Raw genomic sequence first — 20181 nt, 5'->3', positions numbered from 1 at the left:
TTTTTCTCATCTGCTACCATGTTCCAACCTGCTGGGGCTGCTTCTTTATCTCCAAAATGGGGTGTCTTTTCCTAATCTGTGGCTTATTCATGCTCTGTCTTCAGCCTATCAAGGCTTCTTTTCTCTCAGGCCATGACTTAAATATCATCCTCCTAGGGCAGCTTTACCTAGTCCCACAGGACTGCAACAGGTTGCCCCAGTCCAGTCATACAGAGAGAATACATCATGCTTGTGGCTTACGTATTCCTTCTGTAAACCTTTCTCATTGGTCTAGTTGGTCTGTCCACTAGGTTTCAGACTTCCCGAGGAAGAGGAAAAGAGCTTCCGCACCTGAGTTTCTCAGCACTATGTCTGCGACGCACCATTTGCTGACTGATGGAATGAACGTTACTTTAACAGCAGCAGAAGCACAGGCAGGCTGTGGAGAGGTTGTGGCGGATAATGATAGTAGCATAGAAGGACCCAAGGACCCAAGTTCAGATTCCCAGCACTAGTGTAAAACAGCCAAGTATGGCTAGGCACACCTTTTAACCCAACTGTTGGGGTAGGTGGGAGGGACAGGAGCGTTGACATGGCTTGCCACTGCTAGTCTAGGAAAAACATGGCGTGCTCCTGATTCAGTGAAAGAGCCTGTCTCAGTGGAAGAAGGTAGAGGGCCTGGAGGATGAGATTCAACATCTTCCTCTGACCTTGCACGAGGACATCATTTCATTGTTCAAAAACACAAACGAACAAACAAACAAACAAAAACCCGTCACTTAAAAAAAAAGCACATTTCTGTGTTCAAGTAGTGTTTCCACTCATACTAGAATACTTATTTTCTTCCAGTGCCAACAAGGTAGTTCCTACTATCGCTATTTTATAGATAAGCAACCTGCACTAGGGAGACTAAATGTATCCAGACTCCTGGAGCAAATCACAGCAAGAATGTGACATTATTTAACAGATAGCCAATCCCCTGGGCTGAACACAGGAGATGTGAATTTTGGTCTATTTTCTGCCACTAATTCCTTGGGTGACCTTGACCAGTGATCATTTAATCTCTGAGTTTTGATTCTGTCTACACAAAGATAGCATCGGAAGATTAATTGAGACCAGGCCTTCGGAAGTTTCTGCATAGGAATGAAGAAGAAGATGCCGATGCCACAAAGATGGTGGGCCCACCTCATCCTGCCCCTCAAGAGCCAACAGATGGCTTTCTCCTCTGAAAATGAAACACCCCTACCAAGGTCAGCTCTGCCTGCAAATCAGTATAGGCTTTCTTCTCAAGCACAGAATCTCCAGCTGGAAATCAGCTCCAATTCTTCCTCTTGCTTGAGCCTTACTCTAAATAATATATTTTGAAAAATGAACTATTTTGGGGGCAGGAAATCTGTAGATCTGAGCTGATTCATCGCTTTTGCCACCAGCCTGCTGCTTTTCCTCCCCTGCTTTGTCAGGCAGAGACAGTTTATCTCCACTACCCTCTTCTCAGCAGGCGGCACACGGAGAGGTCTCCTCTTGTCACAATAGATTCTTTGCAAAAGATTACAAACTTAAGGGTGAGCAGAGCGACAAGAAATACATAAATCTAAAGCCATGCATATGAGGGCGGAGTGCAGGGAAGAAGATGGGGGAGGGAAGGAATAAAGAAGAAATAGTCCTGTTTCTGCATCAAAACCTGACAGTTTCTGATTGCTTTGGTGCACACACAGAAAGGATAATACCATAAAATGAGCTTTTTGAAAACCCGTTTTCATTGGTTTGGGGATGGCCATAACTTTCCCTACAAGATTCACCTTTTAAGCCAAGGTTTTCTTGGACACATCTAAATTGGAATGGGTCTGTGCTCTTTGAGTGGACAATGGGGCCGTCCTGAAAGGCTCGCCAGGGAGAAGAACAAAGCCAAGAACAAGAGCATGTGGTTCAGATACTCATTTGAGGATAACATTGAACTAGCCACTGTCCTCTCGGGCAGAACTACAGCTTCAGGAAAGCTCCCGTGTTTAGCAGAATCTTTAAATGCCACCTAAGGGAATGCTGCGGCTACAAAAGCTATTGCAGTAGGAGAAAGGCTGGGCCGTGCTGATCATGCACTCTCCCCATCCTTTCCTCTTCTGGGCTCTACAACAAAAATCCACTCACAATGCTACCATCTTCATGTGGATGTCAGACAGGCTGGCGTCACAGTCAGTCCAAACTGACCTCCACCTCCTATGCCCTGTTCTGCTTCTGTCCCCACCTCTCTCACCCAACCACCTTGCACTCCATCCACCCCAAGGCCAACCTCGGCTCAGGATTCATTCTGAGCACCTCTCTCAGCTGCACCACTGCCCTTGACATAGCTCTACTTAGACTCTTTCCATGAATCCTGCTGGGACCCAGATTCCAAAGCTAGACCTCTATTTAGGCTATTGTTCTTCTCCGATATTCTTTCTTGCACCAAGTAAGATCCCTTCTCAATGCTCTCTGATGATTCCTGTAGCCCAGTCATCAGGTACCACTTTCCTATTAAAACCAGCTGAACTTGTCTCCTTCTCTGGTGTGACAGGACCATAACGAGCTAGGAAGCTTTGTTGGACCTGCCTTCTTTCATGGCGTTGAAGTCTCAAAATGTAGCAGGACTTAATGGCAATGGATATGGGGTCAAACAGAACTGGGAGTTTGACCCATTTCTTATGAGATTGGAAGTAAATTCTTTTCTTAAATTTATTTTTCATTTTATGTATATGAGTATTTTGTCTGCATGCATGTATGTATGTGCACCACATGTAATGCAGCACCCTTGGAAGCAAGAAGAGAACAGGATCCTGAGGCCCAGAGTTACCAACAATAGATGCTGGGAAAGGAACCCAGGTCCTCTGGAAGAGAAGCCAGTGCTCTTTATAGGCTGAGCCATCTCTCTAGTCCTACGGAAGTAAATTCTTCATGCTTCAGAGTTCTCACTTTGGTCAACCACATAAATAAATAAGAAATAAATAAAAAAAATCAGAGTACCTAATACCTGGTTAAGGTATATAATCAAAAGACAAAAGAAAAAATTATTATCGAAATGATTTATTTCTACCCTTGGTTATTTAGCAAAAGCATGAAAGGATTCAGTTCTCAGCTCTTCAATCTAATAAACAGAATATTGAAGCATACTGACACACTAGAATGCCCTCAAAACATATTCTACCTACATAAAGCTGCTACTACTTTCTCTTCACCAATAGGGGAGAATATGATTTCCTTTGCTCGGGACATACTGAGCCAGTGGCCCCCGTAAGACTAGATGTCAACTTTAACTATCATTTGCATGAAAAACATTACTCTACACATCAAAACTGAGTCCATCTAAAAATAATGTGGTGTCCAGGTATCTATACTATGCTGTGGGCTTGTTACAAATATGATACAGCTATTTTACAGGAAAGAAAAATTTAAAAAAAATAGTAATTTGGTAAGATGCCAAGAAAGGGAGAGGCTCTCCAGTCCAGGTCAGAGTCTCCTGAGTTAGAATGCAAACTTGGAAGAACTTCTGAAAAGCAGAGCTGATCACTCATTGCTCTGCTTCGAGGCCTTTTGATAGCATCTCTACTTTCAGGGTGAAGGCATCCTTTCTGCTGCAGTCAAGCCCCTGGGGTGCAGCTGCTGCCTATCTTTCCTACGGTAGTTGGTTTTTGCTCCCAGGTCACACTGGTCTTCTACTTCTCACAGTTTCCAAGCTCTTTCCTGTTTCTCTTTCAAGAAGTCCTCATTTACCAGGTTTCTCCCAGCTCGGTAACTTTCATTCAGGTCCTACTTTCACAGCCTGCCCTGTCTGCTCTATGCAATGCTGCCTTCCTATTATCCACACTCTATTACCCTTAACTTGCTCTAGTCCCTTCATAGGATATATCCCCATATAAGTTTCTTATTTATTTTTGGACTCTTTCTTCCTCTAGAATATTATAAACATATGGAGGTCTTTATCTTGGTCAGTGTTCTATGTCTGGTATCTAAAACAGTGCATGACACATAGAGTTATACAGTAATCATTTGCTAACTGGGTACATTAGTAGATTTATTTTATTATTACCAACACACCAAGACAAGTTCCTCTAGACTTAATAACGTAGACTCACATAATATCCTTAAAACTAAGAGCTGTGTGATTCAGTCCCCCAAATTAGAACCCATGAAAAAATGAGCCAATTCTAAATGTCACTCCGAAAGAGCTGAGAACAAAGGACTGTTGTCTTTATATCCAAAAAAGGCTGAGTCTTTTGGCAAAAGAGACTATTTGGAGACACTCCTCTCTTTGCAAAGATGACCCACACGCTTCTTCTCTCACTTGGAGGTCAGCCCCACTCTGGTTTCAATCTGGAGATCTTACCTGAAGGCCTAAGGGTCACTGCTCATGATGACTCTCAGTGTTGCCAAAAGCCAACTAACCAGAGAAACAAAAACAAAACAACCCCCAAACAAACAAACAAACAAACAAGCCTCAGAAAACTAAACCTGGACAGAACACCGCATACATACTAGTAAAATGCTCAGCAAGAGGAGGGAGGTTCAAAGAAGTTTTGCGTCTAGAATTAACTTCCAGATGTCTGACGCTGTATCACCTAGTTCACATTAGAGTTTAAAAAAAAATCTTGGAATTGCATTAGATTATCCGTTATAAATACACATAATTCCCAAGCAGCTCTCACTTTCTTTCTGAATTTTTTTTTGTAATAACAAGAGAGTAGCAGAACAAAGTGTCCCACCTATTTTCTGACAGCATGATTTTGCAAAACTCAGCAAAACACAAGTCCCTGTTGCTTCATTTAAGGTTAATTTTAATACAAGGAATCTTGAAAAGCCAATCAAACTTATGGTGTAGTGGTTCCTTCTTATAAGCCAGCAAGTGCCATGTCAAAATTAAAGCTGACTCCCCATCCCAACACGGGACCTTTGCTAAGCGACATGCTTGAAGAGTACAAACAACCAAGCTGTCTCCCAGCAATTTTTTTTATTTTTCTTTTCCTTTGAAACAGCACAGACACAAATTTATCTGATGCTTCAGAATGTTACATACAACAGGGTTAGGACCAGATATATGTAATTTATGCAATTATGTCAAATCTAATAGCAGTGTGGTTCACTGATGATTGCAAAATGTGACACTATTTTTTTTTAAACTGAAGCTCAAAACACAGCTTGTCTCATCCTCCCAACCCACCTTAAAAATCAAAATCATGATGTGAAAACAATCAGAGAAGGTATTCAAGTCATTGCTCAGCTTTTCTCCATTTGTGTTCTTAGGTTTCAGGCCACTGGGAGCAGATGTCAGCATTGCAGCTGCTCTCTACTTTCTTCATTACTTAACTCCTTGAATCCCTAGGGCCTCTTCAATAGATGCTATGGATTTCTTTGGGTCCTTATCACCACAGGAGAGGGGTGCATATCAAAAAAGAAAATTCCTGAAATGCAACCATGGTAGCCTGGTAATTATTAAAGTGGGTTTTAATGGAGATAGAGAGGAAGCCCTAAGAAGGTACTTCCCAGTAATTAATTGAGCCTCTCTTCATTCTAAATTGAGAAAAATACAAAAATCAATCATTTTAAATGTGTCATACTTATTGACACTAATGAAACCTCCCGAATAAGCATTTACTGCAACTCTACTGCTATTCCAAATTTATGGTCCCTAGTGGGTGAACATAACAAGGTCATGTCAGCTCCCCTGGGCTTCACTGAGCTGATGTTATCAGATAGACTGGACCTTGTCTACACTGCTTAGGGATCAACCTTTGGAGAAGGTTGCTGAGCTGTCCGTGGTGCTAGGACAGCCGCCCATTGCACCGCCCCTTTTTGGTTCATTAAGAAGATATGTTTGGTACTGTCTTTTGTAAGGCAGAGACTGGGCAGGCTGTGTTCACTTGGATAAGAAAATATATAGAATCTCTGAACACTCCTCCTTCGTGGCAAGCTTAGTTTGCTTAAGCTGCACCTCAATAAATGTTCTCTTCTTGTTTCCCTCAGATATCAGTAACTCAAGTGAGTGAGCACATTATTTCTTTCTTTGAAGTTGAATAGTCTTTCTTTTGCAGTGGAAATGGAAGCGGTGTTGAAACATAGCCTAGTCTGAATGAATGAGTTCAAATGTAAGATCTCCTAGTTGCTATCTGAGTGCCTCAGTCAACTTATTCTTTGTTCTTTATTTTCATTTTTTGGTGTGAACTTTCTTTTATAAGCACATGCGCCATGAAAGCTAATCTGGATGCCCCAATATTAAAGAGGAATGAATGTAGGGTGATTGTTTTTAGAGACTTGCTAAACACAACAAATAACTACAGAGCCGACATCTAAAGTCATATATTCTGAATTCAAAGCTCCGACCGCAGGCCATCAAGTCCACCACCTATTCTGTCTGGATGGATCCTTTGGACACAGGGTAACTTGGAAGTGGGCCAGAATTTCTTTGTTCTCTTAGTCTGAACTAGAATGTTTGAGGTGTAGGATGCTGAGGTTGAATCCAGGAGCTCTTACATGCTAAGCACACCTGATCCTCCTGGGTTATATGCATACATGAAGTAGACAGAGCTTTGGAGGCCAAGTCTAGCATAGGAGAGGCCACCTTGGAAACAATTCTTTTGGGAACAGGAAGATAAATGAGAAGTCCCTTGGTAGAAATCAAATACCCATCATTTTCCATGATCCGCAAAGCAGAGAAAGAACAAATCCTTGGAATCAAAAGGACACTGATTAATCAGTTTACAGATTCAGTATCTTGAGTCAACCAGAAGTCAAGACACATCACACCCAACAGACAAATATTTTAAAATTACGATTGTTGTATAATTCTCCAGCTATTGAAATTCTTTCCATTCCCAGTTGATAAAGAATGCTGAGAGCAGGAGAAATATCTTCCCCAGGAAAGAACACACCAAATGATTACCCAATACCAAATAGTCAGCCCTGAAAACATAGACATACAAGTAACATAGCAGGTTATATTTACATATTTAGGATTATATAAATATATTTATTTAGAAATAAATAAATAAACAAAGAAAAAGAGGCCATGGACTTGAAAGAGAGCAAAGATGGGTATATGGGAAGGCCTGAAGTAAAGAAAGGGGAAAATGAAAAGAAATTCAGTTGATATTCCTCTGTGAGGTTTTACAGACAGCTCCAATGCACAGTAATTAACATTGCTCTGTATTCCTGTCACAGCTCTCTCCATACCATAATCAGCTACCTACAGCCTAGAATATCTTAGTTTTTTGCATATCCTAATTGATTGATATGTATAGCTTATTTTTGTCTTTAGTGGAACTTAGCCTCATAGTCAGGTGCTCAATATGTATTTAGGTGACATCAAGTGATTACAATACGTCATTGAAACTTTTTGGAATATTACTGCTTCTCTATTACCATAATTTATAAAGACATGATAATTATCATTCTGCAGATCTCACTACAATTTTCCTCAATGCAAAGGCTACCACAGGGCTAAAACTGTACATAATTGGAATAACCAGAAATAAAAATAAAATGAGACAGCTGAATTGACAGGGATTATTTTCCAACATTGTAAATCCAATTTAACCCCTGCCCCCCCACACACACATACCTGGCAGGGGGTTGATAATGTCAAATGTCTTCTGCAAGTGCATAAACTATGTTCTTAAATTAATTGATTTTATTGGACAAGAGAGTCACTTTCAAGAGCATCATAGGGAGATTTATGTTTGAAAATTTTTACAAGGTAGAACAACAACAAAATGTTGCATGGGACACAGACTAGACCTTAGAAGGCAAGCAGCTGGAATAAAAGGGAATAAGGGAATAGCTGCTGTATGATATTAATCATGCTTAAAGTCTTCTATATAAACAAGACTCTTTATAGTATTTAGTACCAAAATATATGTGAACCTCTTCAAGAGAGTGCAAGTCGTCTTTATTCAGTAATATTGCCTGTGGTACAGTCTGTGGTTAACAAAAGTCAGTGAGGTCCTGCTCTCAACAGACAATGATGGAAATAAAGGAAATTTCCATTCGTCTTATATTGTACACACTGTTAAAAGATCAGTTTCACACATAGTATATGTTTCCTGTCCCTAGCTTCACTGCATCTCTGATATTACCAAGGATAAGACAGATGACACAAGCAGTTAATCTGATTTGATAAAGCCTTTAATTCTCTTGGTAAATACTGGGGAAGAAAGGGGATCACCAAGAAAGAGAGCCCAGAAATACACTTTAATCCCTTTTCCATCGTCTCCCTACACCTTTAAATAGAAACAATAAGACAATTCTTCGAGACGGGCAATCTCTGCCTTTGCTCAGGGGAAAAAGAATTGGAAGTCTCCCTGGCCTACTTGAAGAGATTGTCATAATCCATCAAAGATACTCCCCCATGGGGGAAGCTCAAGGAAGAACCCTCCTGAATTGGTGCTCTATAATATCTCCATGGGTTTTTATGACCTACGATGCACATTCTCTAATTCAAAGGTTTTATTTGCTCCCCTTCCTTTGCTAAGGTGGAATGTTGTTTTACCTTCAAATTAACCTTAGTTTCGCCTCCAAAATATATCTTCTTTCAATTTTCATTTAATTCTTGGATTAATATTTGGAACCATTCAACATCACCCTAGAGAAACTTGCCTATCAAGGGCGAGTTTGGCAGGCAAGATCTAAAAGCTCGGCAAGGGCTAGGGCCATGCTTAATTTCATCATGTGATAAAGGACTGAATTGCTTTTCTGTGACGAGTTTTTATGATTTTCTTTTCCAGAAGCCCACATTCTGTCTGTGGCAGCAGACTGTTGTAGAGTTCAGCTATTAATAGATGCTGATACACACTTTCTCAGGGCTGGGAAGCCCGGAGCTCTGAGACAGCCAGGGAGAGAAAACACCAGAGGGTGACTGGATGAACAAAAGGGATCACCTGTTGTTGTTTATTTATTTTTTTCTCCAAAACAAAACAGAAAACATAATGATCCTGTTTTATCACAAGCCAAACTCTGAAGAGTGTGTCTGCCCCGGAATTCTCAGGTCTGGCTCTAACCCTGTGCGATGTGTGTCACTGCCACAGCAGGTCACATAACACCTTAGGCAGGTTACAGACAAAAACAACTAGGTTGGTTAACAACCCTGACTGAAAAAAAGATAAAAGTGTTCACTAAGAAAATCAGAAATAAAAGCTTTATTATTTATTATTCAGGAAAAAGCAAACTTACAAAGTGGACAGTCTTCTGAACCAGAAAGGTTCCCTGGACGCCATGGAAAAAGAACAGCTAATGCACAAACGTTTACAGGAAAGATGACCCTCCCACTCCCACCTTCACATTTAGTTAATGTGACCTAAAAGTGATTTTAATATCAGTTCATTTTTTTATCAGAATGAGGGAAAATAATATAGTGTGAGACAAAATGTCATATTTAATGTGGCACTTTCTATCGCTTAATGTTTCCTTTGCACCAACACTTCATAAACCATCAATACTTGTCTTATCTTTAGAAGAACTTTAAAAAAAAACTTGCTTTGTTTCCTTTTTGGTATTTGATTCATCACTAAGATTAATGGCTAACTTATATTTTGCAGGGGGGGGTATTTATAAGGTGCCAAAGACGTGAACATAGAAAAATGCATGTTGACACTTGTAGGTAATGAAAACACTAAGAAATGGGGGATGGGTCAGCACATCTTCTTGGACACCATGTTGCTCTGCAACATGAATGCAACCAAACACACTGTTCTTGGGAAGCCAAGCATGGCCAAAAGGCAAGAGGAACAGTTGCAGGGAACGTCAGGACTGAGATGGGGTTCCTCTGCTCTCACACTTAGGACAGTTGCCAGCATTTGCAAGTACGTCACATTAGGAATTCATGAACTGTCTGATAGCAACACCACACAGAACTGGCCTACCCATGAGGCAAACCTGCTAGGCTTCATGCAGATGGTAAATAATCTAAAATACCTCAGCAGAAATCAAGGGCTTTCTTCTTAGTAAAACCTATTCCTGTAATATAATGAGTTTTTTTACCACGAGGAAAAAAATGGTTCAGGGTTTAGAATATGGGGTCAGAATGCAGTGGATTCAATCTTTTCTATATCTTACTTGTTACGCAAACCTTAGAAAGTTTCTTCTGTTTTGGAAGAATCTGGTTTTTGCCTTTGTTTTCAGAAATAATGTAGTGGGAATCCTTACATTGTAGGATGGTGAGGGTTACAGAAAGTATTTTAAATGACACGTTTAGTACCTACCTAGTGCTGGAATAACTGTTAGCTGGTGTTTCTTTTCCTCTCCTTATTTGTCTTTTTATTACCACCACTATGTGAAAACTAATTCTAATGTTACAGAAATTTGGCTTTGGACTACAGCTGTGAGTCCTTGATCAGAGCTTTAGACTTACCTGGAAAATAGAGTGAGCTTTGCCTACCTTATGAGAACAAATTCAATAATTAACACCACCTAATTGCTATGTTAGTATGTGATGTGACTTAATTCCTGGGTAAAAATTATTTACTATGATGTCACTGTGATAATCATATCCACTCAATAAAGTGGATGTAACAACTAAATAATAACGCATATACATTTCAACCTCGGCAGCATGATCTCTACATACTAGGTAGTAGAAATACCTCACACCCATTTTCTTGCTTTTATTAATATCAGACATGCAACAATTTCTAACATTTCCAGATATTTGGGTGTTTGTTTTTTTTTCCTGAGCTTCTAGCATCATTGTTTCTAAAATGCCCACATCAGCTTATTACTTCAAAATGCCTCCAGTGTCAAAAATGCATCAAAAAGTCTACCTCATGCATATGGCTTGGGGGGCTGAGTGAGCATGTTACATGTAAGGATTTGTGTCTCTGTCCCTGAGTAGCAGGGAGATTGTGCCTTGGTACTTTCCAGCTCATGCATGGTGTGCTTATAGCTAATAATCTCATTAAGCTGCTCACGCTTCCCAGCAGGAACAAAAGCAAGGGTCCAGGTAAACACACTTCCCGCCACGCCTTCAAACCTGTCTGGAAAATGCCCCCAGCCTATCGGAACACCAGTGCAAACTGGTATTTCCCACCTAGACTCTTGCTTCACTCTGACAAGGCAACGTTTAGGGTGTTCAACGGTTCTGACATCCTGACACCTCACCTACTGTGGGAATGGCACTGTAGTGGTTTCTTTTTTTCTTTGAGGCATTTTTAAATTAAGCTCTGGTGAAAGGAAAGTAGTGAGTTAGACCACAGAGCGTGCCATCAGGCAGGCTGTGTGTCTCTGCTCTCACCATTCTCCTGACCCCCAGCCGCACAGCTGACAATTTCAAACATTTATTAATATTGATCTCTGTGTCTCCTAACGATCAATACTAGACGTCCAGAGAACCAGATAATATTCAATGTGCACAACTGAACTTGTTTTCACATAATGCTGCAGAGAAATTGGAGATGATTCATTAAATGAATCAATTTATCTCTTTATGACGGCAGAATGATGGCCACTTCTGCACACCCCCTCAGCTCAGCTAATGTGGCTCTGATGAGTCCTTGCCAAAACACTCCTATTACGTCTCTAGTTACCTTGACTAACCACCCAGCACTTCTTCCATAAAAAAAAAATGTGATTTCATGATATCTTGAATTTGAAGAGGGATTATTTTTCCCGTGACAAGTAACTTATCTTTCAAGGAAGCTAACACTTACTGAATACATGCAGCGTGCCGGGCCAAGGTTTGCAGACCTCCCAGACACGATCCACTTCCTGCTCAGCAGCTTCACATAACTCACTATTCATGTTTTAAGCAGAAAAGAACAGTGACATTTTGACAGGGTGGGTGACTCTGTACACAAAACTGGAATTTAGAATTGAGCTTTCTGACTCTGCGGTCACAAGTCTTGGCCATCCTCCTACGTGGCCCTTCTTGGTAAATTCAGTAATTTCTAACAATTTTTCACTTCATCTAGCCATACATCTTTAGCTTGTCTCAGCTCACCTAACATCTTCAACATTTGGGTTCTATTTTCAATACTCATTGGCTTCTAAGTGGTGCTCTGAGTCATGCTGACTGTTTTCCATGTGAAAAGTCTCACATTTGGGGCTGGAGAGATAGTCTGGTGGCTAAGAGAACTTAAAGCTCATCCAGAGGATCTGAGTTCAGTTTCCAGTATCCACATCAGACAGCTCAGAATACCTGTAACTCTGGTTCCAAGGGATCCAACATCCTCCTCTGGCCTCCAGGGGAACTATGACATGCACATAATACATTTAAAGAAAATACCTCTCTCTCCCCAAGCTTAAACCACACACCCTATTATTTAACTAGAAGATGAAAGACATTAAATTGTTTCAAAATGGGATTTCCAAAATTATTTTAAGAGATAGTATCACAGACCTTGTAAGATTTGTGTCCCATCTATAATTATATACAAGTAGAAAAATGGTGGGTTTTTTTGTTTGTTTGTTTGTTTTTATAGGGTTTTTTTGTATATCGCTTTCAAGTTTGGGGGAGGAAGATATCATTTTTATAAAGTCTGTGATGTTACATAATTATGAAGCCTTCCTGAGCCTGAGCTCAACACATGCTAAGTAAGAAAGCAATGGAAATACCACTAGCCATATTTGATTGCTTCTGATATACAAATGTAATAATTCATATTTTAGACTCAGACTCACTGTATGTGGCACATAAACATGTAATATGTACTTTTATCCTTCTGGTTGTGTGATACTGTAACAGAAAGCTTCCTATAAGGTCTATACACTCATTTGACCATTCTATTTCCATTCCCCATTTTGCTATGAGATTGCAGCTGGTCTATCACTGCTTCAACTCTCTCTCCTTTTTCCTCTGTTTTTCCTGTGTGGAGTGGATGCATCTTTTCACGTGTGAGGGTACACATGTGTGCATGTGAGTGTACATGAGCTTGTGTGTGCATGCAGGTAGAGGCTCTGGGTGGACGTTGGGAGTCATCATTCATCACTCTTTCCCATTACTCATTGAGACAGGATCGTCTCATCAGATCCAGAATCACCGATAGAGCTAATCTTGGTAGCCAGCTTGCTCTGAGAATCCCCCAGAACTGTAGGCAGGCTGCCCTGCTCTCTTGGTGTTTATGTGTGCTCTGCAGAGCTGAACTCTAGTTTTCAAGCTAAGGCATTAAGCACTGAGGCAGCTCCCGAATTCAGCTGAATGGGCTCCACTTATGTCTCTTTGGTAGTATATAGGTCAACATGGTTCAATAGAAATGGGATATGATTTCTAAAAGTTTTTTACCTGTTATAGTAACAAGTGAAAAAGGAACAGGTAAAATTAACTTTAATATTATTTATCTAATCCAGGGGACCAAAATGACGGTTTATTTTTGTGGAACTAGGGATTGAACCTAAGTCTTATTATATAGCAGCCATGTACTCTACCACTGACTTATGCTGTCTGCCTCAAAATTTTCACTTCTACATATCAAAAATATTAAAATGTTACTAATGAGATATTTCACACGTGTTCTGTACAAAATCTTCAGTGTCTGGTGTGTATTTTCCAACCAGAGAGCGTATCAAAAGAAATAACATTTTAAGTGCATGCAGCTACGTGTGCTGCCCTCACTCCAAAGCACAGCAAGAGAAGGGTCAAAAGATGGTGGTAGGTCACTTGTGAAATCAAGGAAGATGGAGGAGAATCGGGAAGTTGGCTTGTGAGGGGTTTGCAGGTATGACCTGACTTTCAGGGCATGTTGGCCCCATGCCACTCAGTCTCACACTGTAGTGCTATTGTTTCATCCTCAGCTATGAATCCCGAGTGCATAAGCTCTGCGTTCAGCTCCCTAACAGTACCTCTACCGTGTACCTGTCTCATGCTGTTAAAGAAGTTTTTACCTGCTAAATGAATCAATAAAGAAAAAGAAAAGGAGTAACCAAGCATTAGCTCGGACAGGTTTGGTGTTCTGCATATATTCTAACAGGATGAATGCGTCTGGCGCCACTAAGGCCTTCATTATATGGAAATGGATGGCGGAGCATGGTACAGTTAAGGTTTTGTGGCTGTGTGGGCATCCCAATCACTCCACTGAAAGTCTTGTTTACAGGAGATTGGCCACTTCAGGCTCCATATCCCCTATTGCTAGAAATCTTAGCTAAGGTCACTCTTCTAGGTTCCTGGGAGTTTCCATTGCACTGGGTGTTTCCAGCTTGCTCCAGAGATGGCCCCATAAATCTTAAACAGTTCCATTTATGGTACCCCCAGGCCTGCATTCTCTTTCTCCTCACAAGACTTTCTTTAACTAAAAAGTAGAAGCAAATTAGCTTCCTGAGATAAAGGTCATTGAGGGAGTGAGAAGCCACCAATGAGAAGGAACATAGAACGTTTAGCCCAATTTTCTCCCCTAGAGCCTCTTTAACATCTTTGCACAGTGAATGCTCATCTTTGTGAGAGAAGACCGTCGCCTGCGACAGCACTACACTCCAAGAGGCTGAACACAACTCATCTCCACTTCTTCCCTGAAGCTTCCCTTAATCAGAAGCCACTTCTAAGAGGAGGGCAGAACACTCCTGTTCATTCAGAGATGTCATGATTAAAAAAATAAGAGTGGATTCAAGTTGAGTCCTAAATTGCATGCAAATGTGATTCCCAAGTATGTGCACAGAAGAAATAAGACTCTGAACTCTGAACTCTGCTGACCTGGGAGAATCAGGACCACTTTGCAAAAGAACATGATAAGGTTCCTAATTTGCTGCCTTCTGGCTGTCCTGTGTTTGGGACAGCCACGGTTCCCCTCTGCCCCAGTTCCCCTTCACTCTCGGGGAGTGGGGAGTAGAGAACAGACTCAGATGGTGTCACCACTCCTCCTACTTTATTCCCCCTTCCAAACATTTATTTTTGCCTCCCCAGGGCGTTGGGAAGAGCATGTTCCCACACAGTCATTCTGAAACATTGCCAGGTTTATCTTTAGCATTATCTCAGGGCAAATAAGACTGAGGAAAATAGCATTTGGGGTCAAATGTAGAAAACTTGAGTCTTATTTAGCATAAATGGAAAGAGCTAAAATGAAAAGCAATAATGTTGATTCCGGATTCTGGGGTTTTCCCCCCTAAAATAGTTTCTATTTAGAGAAGAGGGGGTGGAAAAATAAGATGGGCTTATGCACAAAGAGCTTTGGGCTGTAAGTCAGACTAGATCAATGGCTGGGTGATTGAGTACCCTGGCTTGCATAGATGTAGCATTCTTGAATGGCTTCTCCGTGCCCCGCATTTTATCCTCACACAGCTTTACAGTCTGCATTAGTTACCTCTCAGAATCTATTATAGCCTTCCTCCTCTCAAAAGAAAATATTGCGCTACCTTCACGGCTTCTGTGAAAATTAAAGGAGATCATGCCACTTGCAAAATTACAGAGTCTGCATCTGGACTATCACAGTTGCTTAGCAAATCTTGCAGTCCTTTCCTCATCATTGGAGCAAACAGAGCAATCTCTCCTCCAAGGCATTTTGTGATATAAAAGCACAGATCTAATATGTAACTAAACACAGAAGACAAGCCCTATGAACATGTTCTCCTAAAGTACCAGTGGTGATTTTGGAGGTTCATCAGTCACACCGGCAGGATTTCAAATTAGTCACAGATATTGAGCAGTCAAACTGTCCTATTTTTGACAGAAATATTTGTTTCTGTCAAAAATATTTATTTCCAATAAATAAATGAAAACAAACAAACAAACTGCTTTTCTTTTCAGCCAGAAAATATGATATATGTGTCCCAGAAATCACTGTTATAAAGGTGGCCAAAATATCAAAATTGCTTATTCAAAGTAGTGAACATAGCTCCTGCAGCGTGTGACATTGTGATGGGAAGTGTCTTGATCTGATAAGTTTACTCTCCAGCAGAGGAAGATACAATGTCTGTCCTCAGGGAGGCTAACCCAGGGGCAGGAAGAAGGCACACTTCCATTAATCAATAGTGGCCAACATGCTATATTGTAAGCATTAAATTACAAAGTAGAAGCTCTAAGGTAGAAGTCATAAAAGCTGATGAAACCCTTCGGGAGATTGAGGTTCAGGGGAGTGGAATATGAGCGGAGACTTCTGAAGGTGAGGGACAACTACTCGACATCTTCCGTTGTGCCTGTGCGTCAAAGCTTAAAGCAGCCACCGCTTGCAACGATGCCTTCCTTTATGGATTGCCTGACACCCTCTGGATTCTTTTATTAGTCGCTAATGCATCCTCACTTGCTCCCCATCCCATCTGAAAGGAAGAATTAACTCCTCTTGAGTGAAAGAATTCTATGTCATTGTGGGCTTTTTGACAGAGCTGCTCATTCCAATGGATTCTTCCTGCTGCTCATACGGCAGTGTGGAAGGAAGGGAGAAGTGGGAAAGGAGAAGATGGGAAGGGAGAAGTGGGGAAGGAGAAGAGAGGGGAGCAGTAGGCCGGATCATTTTCTGGCTAGGAGAATTTCTTATGCTTGTGCTCCAAGACTTCCTTATGGGCAAGAGGTCAGCACAATCAAGGCACCTGGTGAGGTTCCCTTTACTGCCCATAATTAGAATCACCTCGAGTTAGTAATAAAGTCTGATGTTAGAAAGTTCAAAATCCTCAATCCTACTGGGACTGAGCAAGCTTCAGAGGTGACTCTTTCGAGGCCAGACTTTATCCATGTTCCTTCCGTGAAGCTTCAACAGTCTCAGTCCTCTACTGGCAGAAAATACAACCTGTTCTTACAGAGTATTGCATGCTTATGTGTCATTAAGCTCTGTGTATTTGTCTGCTCCACACATCTCCAATCTTCTAGCCTAGAAACGCTTCATCAGCCATAGCATAGTGAACTTCATAAGAGGCCAAGGTCTCTCTGAAGAGATATGGTTTATTGTAGACTGATGGGCTGCATAGCACGCCTCCTTCTCCTCAACCCCATGAAGAGTACTCATAGCTTTAATCACATTCTCGAACGCTTTCTATCACCTCCCTCTATCATTTCCAAATGGCTTCATTTTGACCATGATTCAAAGAACAGGGAAGGGCATTCATATGTTGAAGTGTTTCCTATTTGTAAATAATGATCAGTGCTAACCATCTTCCATTGTTACATTGTAGTTAGATACTTTTAAAGCATAGATCTTGTTTTCTGTTCCAATGCTTCAAAGTCATCCTGATATTAGGCACAATGAATAAGAATCAATATGGATCTTGGTTCTAAGATATTCATTAATATCTTATAATCTACTCTGCACCATATAAAGAGAAGTACATAACTTTGGAGATTCTAATCAAATTGTTTTCAATAAGGGATACTACAAAATTGACCACACTAAGAGTATACAAGAGATTAGGTTTCAAGTAATCCAGGGAACTATATACACAACAAAATCAGAAAGTTTTTTATATGTCCTAAAGAACAGGTCTATTTAGCAGATTGGTATAGGGCTACTAAACTCATTGGTGTTCTCTCATACAAGATAAAAGAAAAAATACAAAGTAGAGGATAAAATTTCATTGCCTAAACCAACCCTCTGTTTTTCAAAGCCTATATTTTATATATTTATTACTAATTTTATTACTATATTTTATTACTAATTTGGGCTTAGTTATGCTCATTTAAATTTCATACCTACCAACAGCATGATATAATGATTTTTGAAATGTATTAATGTTAGAAAAGCCACTAAGTTACTGTGTCCAGGCAAAGGGACCCTTGCTCATGCTCACCCTTGAGCATAGTTTTAAACCACACATCTACACAAAGGACTTTGATGAGCACCTCTGTGCCTCTGCACATATTCATTTGAGCAACAGCTACTCACACCTAGAAACCAAATGGAGCCTGTAGACGTGCGTGGTTGGTTCCGCTTGGTGAAACTGATTTGAGATGTCACTGAGCATTATAGATGCTGAAACATGAAACTTCTTTATAAAGAAATGTTTGGTTCCATTAGAAAGAAGAGATAGATCCAGGATCTATACTTCCTCCCCCCTTTTTTTTTCATCATGTGGTCCTCCTGGACTGTAACCACCTTTCTTTGTCTTCCCCTCAATTCAAATATTCATGTAGGTGTGAAGAACACACTTTGTTCTAGCTCCTCTTATACTTTAAAGTGACTACCTGAGGTTATGGCTTTCTTTATGAATAGGTTTCTTCTTTTAAAACCTTCTAGTAGACTTCAGAGCATGTGGGATGGCTTTCCAGCTCCTTGGTATGGCTTATAAAGTTCCACAAGAGCCAGCATCTGTTCTCTTATCTCATGCTACTTTCTGCTGTCCCACTGCTACTGGGCTCTGTTCTTTTAGCAATGGCACCACACTTCAGGCTCTTGGACATGCTACTTTCTCTAGTTGATATACTCCAAGCAATCCTTTGTGTGACTAACCCATTCTCATTCTTTGTCTCTCAGCCTACACTGAAATCATATAGAGCCACCCTATCATGTTATTATTTTGCTCTCATTCATTACACCATTATTTATAATTATTTCATTTTGGAGGAGCGTTTTCCTTCCATTTCCAATGACTTTTTAATATTCGTAAGCATTATGAGGGACAGATACTCTATGTGTTGATCTCATGATTAGAACTTCAATGTATAAAGTGTAGCTGGGGCTGGTTTGCTAGCTGGCTCTATGAACAGAGGATACTCAAAATATTTACTCAAGTAAAAGGAAAGAGACAACTTGAATGTATATACTAAATACTATCTCCCATGTATATGACTAAAGCACAAATGTTGATATATATTTTTTAAATTTCATCAGCAAGTAAGAATCTAAATTTTGAAAATTATATTTGGGAGTTCCACACATGTAGCAACCAAATAAAGTAGCCATTAGCCATGAAACTCTTTGCACACTTAAAAGCAGTCTCACCTAAATAGAATGAGCCATAAATAAAAACACACCCACTGGGATTTAAAGAGTTTCTTTGAAAAAAATTTTATAATACTGAGTACATATTGAGAAGACATTTTACAATATTACAATACACTGCTGATTTTATCCATTGCATTTTCTTATGTAGTTGTTAGAAAGGTAAAATTACTTGTATGACTTACATTGTATTTCTATTGCATGATCTGGCCCCACTCCCTAGTCCCTCAGCATTTCAGTTACCTTGACTTTCACACAGTCGCTTTGTGAAAACTACCTATCATGTCATACATTACAGATGGAAAATGTGTAGAAGTTTTAAAGCTGCTCTGTAAATTCTCAGGTTACCCTGTAGCATGGGGGATTAGCAAAGCAGGGTCTGAAGAACTCCTTAGATCATCGTATCTGCCCCCAGCCAAGACCTTTGTATATATTCCAACCATCACACTTGTACTCAAACTGCCTACTAACTCACCTAGAGCTTCTAGTTTATTTACATTAATGTATTGTTTGTAAAATGTTTCATATGGACAAGAAAAGTCAACAGATAATAGACAGAGCTCTGACAGTCTTCTTGTCCTGTCTCTACACCTATGCACATTTTATTTTACTGTGGCATACAGGTTATGATTAATGATCCAATGTTTACACACTGTTACTAAGCTCCATAGGCATTCATATTTCCTTGTTGTTTTTTTTTAACCTAATGTACTTTGTCTGTTCTAGAATCATCTATATACTTGCACTGAGAATTTTTCAGACTTTCCTTGCCTTTGATCTTAAAGCTCTTGACAGCTTTAATAAATACCACTTGAGGTGTTTTGTAGAATATTCCTCTTGGGCGTTGTCTGGTTTTCCTCATGACCGAAGACCACAAAGTTAAAGTGCCATTTTTTATCACTTCATATCAGTCAAGGGGGGCTAAAGACAGCATGACTTACGCCTATGTTGATGCTGATCATCTGACTGAAGGAGCGTTTACTGGATTTCTGTACCATAAGCTGCCTCCCTCTTCCCTGCATTCTCCAGAAAGAAGCCACAAGATGCAGCCCACATTTCAGGAGTCGAGCTTTTTCACTTGGGGTGCTTCTTGAGGTCACATCATTTGTTAAGAGTTCCTTGGAGGGGAATCTTTTTCTTTCCTCAGTTTATGACTAGACATTAGAATCATATTGTGCACATATATCAACATGGAAATCTGCTTCCTATGTTGGGAAATGATCCCCTGTTATTTTATCTTACTGTTCAAGTTGCTCTACTTTGGCTATTGGGGCTCTTTCATTAGTTCTTATGTCTCTTTGACATGTCCTGACCCATTGAAGGTATTTTGATTTCAGAATACACTTCTTTCCTGGCTCTATTGGTGGCTCCAGTGCATCATGTATATCTATTTTCT

General features: G+C 40.3%; 1 protein-coding gene across 4 annotated transcripts in view; it reads right to left on the bottom strand.

The window, feature by feature from the left end:
• The window catches only part of Ppp2r2b (protein phosphatase 2 regulatory subunit Bbeta), a 393334-nt gene that overhangs the window by 199675 nt on the left and 173478 nt on the right, over positions 1 to 20181 (bottom strand). The gene's annotated exons all lie outside the window — the stretch shown is intronic.

This window comes from Meriones unguiculatus, chromosome 2, assembly GCF_030254825.1.
Source record: "Meriones unguiculatus strain TT.TT164.6M chromosome 2, Bangor_MerUng_6.1, whole genome shotgun sequence".
Taxonomy (NCBI): Eukaryota; Metazoa; Chordata; class Mammalia; order Rodentia; family Muridae; genus Meriones; species Meriones unguiculatus.
The sequence above is the reverse complement of the archived record's forward strand: the minus strand, read 5'-3'. Positions and strand labels throughout refer to the sequence as shown.